The 5,499-nt window shown below is 42.3% G+C and overlaps 1 pseudogene; it reads left to right on the top strand.

Moving 5' to 3' along the window:
- Positions 1 to 2,580: 2,580 nt before the first annotated feature.
- LOC140574528 (uncharacterized) lies at positions 2,581 to 4,288 on the top strand (annotated as a pseudogene).
- The last annotated feature ends 1,211 nt before the right edge of the window (positions 4,289 to 5,499 follow it).

Genomic DNA, 5,499 nt, shown 5'->3' with positions numbered 1-5,499 from the left:
AGGACTCCTATGTGATCTTCAAGAGATGCTCAGCAAAAGTGTAAGCACCCCACTTCCATTTCCACCAGCAGACCTACAGAAGACTCTTAAATTCAGTGATGCTCTCAGAGGTGTACAGGTTCAAGGGGAGGTGCTTCAGTGTGTGTCTAATATTACACTAAATTATGTAAGCACTCCCTTGATGATGTTGGTGTAACGGGCCGTCTGCATCCTGAAGTGATTCCATTGTTTTGGTCACGTACTTACTAAACATAGACGCTGTGTGGGTTCTGTGTGGTAAAATGTAGCTTCTGGTTTCTGGTGGGTGTTTTTCTTTTTAATAAGGCTGATATTCTTTTATATAAGTGGAACCTACATTATGTACATTTTGCCGTGTCAGGATGAAATATGATTTTTTTTAGCTGGTATAATAAAACCTTTTTACTTAATTTCATTGTTTTATTTGCTGTTAATGTCATATTGTAATGGTATGGAGTGCAGTTTCTTTTAATTTAATCTTCATAAACATTGTTAATGTCTTTCTGTTTCTGTTGCTCTTTCAATTAATGCTAAAGTTCAATATGTTTACTATTTACTTTCTATAAATAAACAGTATAGAAAGACATTTTGATCATGAGTGGATATTTCTGGTACTCTTTAGTCACTATAGGGTCCAAAATGGCTCATCACTGAGGTGGTACATCTAAAAGCACATGCTCGTGCCTTTTGCAGAGGAGACACCGTTGTACCATAGTTTAAAGGTGCATTTTAGCCTCTTGGGGAACTTAATAGAACCTTAACTTGTACAAAAAGTACTTGTGCTGAAAGGTTCTCTGTGGTATCTCAATAGGGTACAATAATGTGCACTATATAAGGGAGAAGCCCTCAACTGACTGCACAATAGAAACACCTATATCTGTATGCTGTTCATCGACTTTTCCTCCGCCTTCAAAACAGTCATCTCCACCAGACCTGGAAATCAACACCTGCATTTGTAATTGGGTTTTGGGACATCCTAATAAAAAGACCCCATTATGTGCGGTTGTGTAGTTCTGTGTCCTGCAGACTCTCTGTGTGACAGTGGAATATGGCAGCTCCACTGTGGCAGACTGAGGCTCTGCAATAGGTGGTGAGAAATGCTCAGGACATCATATCTGCATATAAGTTCCCCTTCCATGAGAGATGTTCCTCACCAGCACTGTGTGTGGAAGGAGATTGCAGGGACACCTTTCACTCCAGCCACACACTGTATAACCACCTACCATCCAGGAGGAGATGAAGAAACCAGTGAGATGAGACTGTCAGTGTTTGTGTTGTAATATTTCACATTAAAATATTCAAATCTAGGACCGCCTACTTAATCTGCCTCGGCACTTGTAAAGCCATCACTAGACAATATGACAGGAACGACATTCTCTCATTTCTTGAAAAAGTTGTCAGTAGTTTAGTGTTCTGATGGATTTTAGTTCAGTTCAATGTGAAGGAAAGGACACTCTCCCTCTCTATGGAGTTCACTCTTATAAAGCAAAAACACACAACAACAGCTTCTGTACTCGACAATCTAATACAATGTCTTTAATATTCAGCCTCCAATCACTCACTATTAAGGGCACAGAAGCCGTTCACTCAAATAGAAGAGTGCACTTCTATATAGTGAGAAGGAATCCCTTTGGAATTGACCTCATGGATGGAGCTTGGATGTCACCATGTGGTCAAACTGATAAACTGCAAGAGTTATAAATAGATGCACATATTGACAAAATCTGGATAAATGGAAAACATTAAACTTTACTAACAAAAATAGCAGAATCTTCTGCAATTTAACAAAAAGACTTTAGTTATGCTGATATATCTCTGCCAAATACATCAAATACTGTCAATAATGCATTTAAAAATTAAGAACTGCTAGAAAATATGTAATTTCTTTTGTAATGTAAATTATGTAATGTAATTTCTTCTTACTTTTCTAATATTTAAATCAAGCATAAATGACCCATCCCCACATTCCCCAATACACACATAAAGGTATTACAGTCCATCTGTGCAACATGTTGGGTGCAGATTCCTACCAGAGCCCCACCAGTTACAGCAGACATATGACTCCCATCATAAAGCTATGAACTCTGCAAGTGTTTCCGGTTCTGGTGGACAGGTCGTACGCTCGCTCACCTGCTGTTTGATTGTTTGCTCTCTTATTACTTGAAAAAATTACTTGTTACTCCTCAGCCTCAGTTGATATTCCTTCATCTTCGCTTTTGCTTATTTCTCTTAGCTAGTTGGTTTTGTAATCTTTGTGCCAACTGCGACCTCTTGCTTCACGTTCCTTCGTCTCACCATCCATCGATTGTGTTTCTGTGTGTTTGTTTACCTCGAGGAACATGGTGACCGTGGAGGAACGTGCTCTTCGAACGCTCAGCTAGGAGCTTGCCCTGCTGGACCGGCAGATCCAGTGGCTGTTGGAGTAGCGGGCTCTACCAACAGAAGACGAGGCTGGGGGCCGTTGGCACCGTGGTTCTCCACGTTGGAACAAACGTCGTCTCGGCAGCGAGGTTCTGAAGTAGCACTTCCGCAAGCTTCTGGTATCACACCGTCCGGAAGAAGATGGACGCCCGCGTACGGTTGAAGGAGCGAGCCGTTCAGCCGTCTCTCCACTGCTGGCTTCGGGATTGGTGCGTCAGCGTTGGAGCAGACTTCTTAGACATCTGGGAGAGGTTTCGGGAGCATCCAGCCCTCTACCGTAGAGATGGGCTTCGTCTGAGCCGCCTGGGGTCTTTTACAACCTGATTAGACTCAACATTAGCGCTTCGTGATGTTCGAGTACTAGCAACTCCCGCATTAAGTTTGGGCTGTTAAACGTACAGTCTCTAGCACGTAAAGCTGTCATTGTCAATGAAATGATTACTGTAAACCCCCTCAGTTCACTGTCTTTGTGAAACGTGGGTTAAACCTAATAAATTATTGCTATGAATGAATCGACTCCACCAGGCTTTAACTACTGCAGTTTTCCACTAAGGTCTGGTCGTGGCGGCGGCGTAGCCTCAATCTATGATTCAGTTCTAGGTATAATCCTAAACTCAGGTTATGAAGCTAAATCATTCAAGTGCTTAGCCTTAAAGTGGCAGGCTTTTTTCCGGCTTCTAGAAAGCAGCACTCTTTTCTGCTTATTACAGTCCATCATCCTCCTGGACCTTATACAGATTTTCTTGAAATGCAATTTTTGTGAAATTGCTGACTTTTCAGAAGTAGCTGTCTCTACTGATAAGGCTTTGATTGTTGGAGATTTCAATATTCACTTTGAAAAGACTCAGGACCCCCTTAGAACTGGGTTTAAATCAATCTTAGATGCTTTGGGATTTATTCAAAATGTTATAGGTCCAACTCATAGATATAGGTCCAACCATACACTAGACCTAGTTCTGACCCTGCGTATTGAAACAGAACATTTAGTAAGCATTTCTCAGCCTGACTCCATTTCTGACCTTTACCTAATCCCCTGACCCTAATGCTTGCCGCTAACCCTTGTGGGAAATCCTGACTCCTGATCCGGACCTTGGAGGAATCACTGTCTCCGTGTTTAGCTTGTTTTTTCTGCTTTCTACCACTTTCTAGCGCTTATTTAGCGGCATAGCTGGAAAGCTAAGGCAATTGCTAGCGCTAAGGCCGAAGCTAGCCGACTGGAACACCACTCCCTCCCCCTGATTCGCGTGTCAAACAAGTTTGCCCCTCTCAGTGAAACACCCGCTGAGAAGCCTGTTCAAAGAACTCTGGTAATAAGAGACTCTATTGTTCGACACGTGAAAATAGCTCGTCCTTTAGAGGCTCCAGCTGTAACCATTAGCTGTTTACCGGGAGCCAGAGCACCGGACATTAGCGGCAACCTTAAGTGGTTAGCAAACAGGAGATATTTAAGGATAGTTATTCATGTAGGGGCCAATGATATTTGTCTGCGGCAGTCTGAAGTTATGAAGGATAATATTAAAGAGGTGGTTAAACTGGACCAGATGATGTCCGATGCCGTAATTTGCTCTGGCCCCATCCCAATGAGTCTTACAGCCGACTGAGCTGAGTCTTACAGCCGACTCACAGCGCTGAACCGCTGGATGTCCAAGTGGTGTTCAGACAATCATGTGGGCTTCATAGATAATTGGTTACAGTTTGAGGGCAAGCCTGGTTTTTTAGGTAGGGATGGTGTCCACCCCACGCGGGAGGGTGCTGCCCTACTTTCGTGCAGCATAGCCCATAGTCTGCTAGTTAGTCGGCAGAGGAGTGTAAAAGGCTGCTGACAATCCAGAGTCGAGACCAGGCCGCAGACAGACCGGCTAAACCGACCGTCTGCGCGCTGCTTTGAGGCGTCACCTGAGTTTTACCGTATTGAGACTGTGCCCCGAATTAAACCCAAACATAGAACATCTAGATAAGCTCGTTTTAATAATTTAATCAGTGTTAAATCAAACGATCTCGCAATCAAATGATAACAGCAGCACCTCAGACCTCGGTCTAGAGCTCGGTCTACTTAATATTAGATCACTAACCTCGAAAGCAGTGATCGTAAATGAAATCATATGTGATCAGAAACTGGACCTTTTCTGCCTAACTGAAACCTGGATTAGACCTGATCAATATATAGCACTAAATGAAGCCTCTCCCGCAGGTTATAAATATGTACATAGCCCTAGATTATCAGGCAGAGGAGGTGGAGTATGCATAATCTACCAGAATACACTAGATATTACTCAAAAACACTATCACCTTTACTTCTTTTGAGATTCTCTACATTAATATATCAAATCCAGCCACAAATAAAAATGCATTCACACTAGTTAATATCTATAGGCCTCCAGGGCCCTATTCTGAATTTTTAAAAGAACTTAGTGACTTTGCTGCAGACTTGGCAGTGTGCAGCGACAAAGTTATAATAGTAGGAGACTTTAATATTCATTTAAAAAAAACAGACAATCCATTAACAAAGGCGTTTGTATCAATCTTAGATTCTGTCTACATCACACAAAACATAACTGGACCCACACATTACTGTAACCATACCCTAGATTTAGTCCTGACCCTGGGTGTTAGCATTGATCATCTAAATATTGTACCTCAAAGCTCAGTAATATCAGACCATTATCTAATCTCCTGAGCTACATCTTAGGCAAAATGTTAATTTGTCTCCCCAACACTGTCTAAAGTGCACAATAACCGCAGTGACAGCTGTACAGTTTACTAAAAACATCCCACCCCTATCAACCTTAGCTTACACTCCGCCAGACCAAGCGGAGCTCGTTAAATTAACAAACGATCTAGAGAATACCCTTTGATCAACCTTAGACAAAGTAGCACCGTTTAAAAGTAAAATGACAAGGCAAAAAAGGCTCGCACCGTGGTACAGTGATCAAACTTGTACCTTAAAACAAACAGTGCGGAAACTAGAGCGTAAATGGCGGACGACCAAACTAGAGGTGTTCCACTCTGCGTGGAAGGACAGCCTTAGTCAATATAGAAAGTCACTCATTAAAGCTCGCT

Source organism: Salminus brasiliensis, chromosome 12 (assembly GCF_030463535.1).
Source record: "Salminus brasiliensis chromosome 12, fSalBra1.hap2, whole genome shotgun sequence".
NCBI classification, from domain to species: Eukaryota; Metazoa; Chordata; class Actinopteri; order Characiformes; family Bryconidae; genus Salminus; species Salminus brasiliensis.
This window is presented reverse-complemented; position numbering and strand designations above follow the sequence as displayed.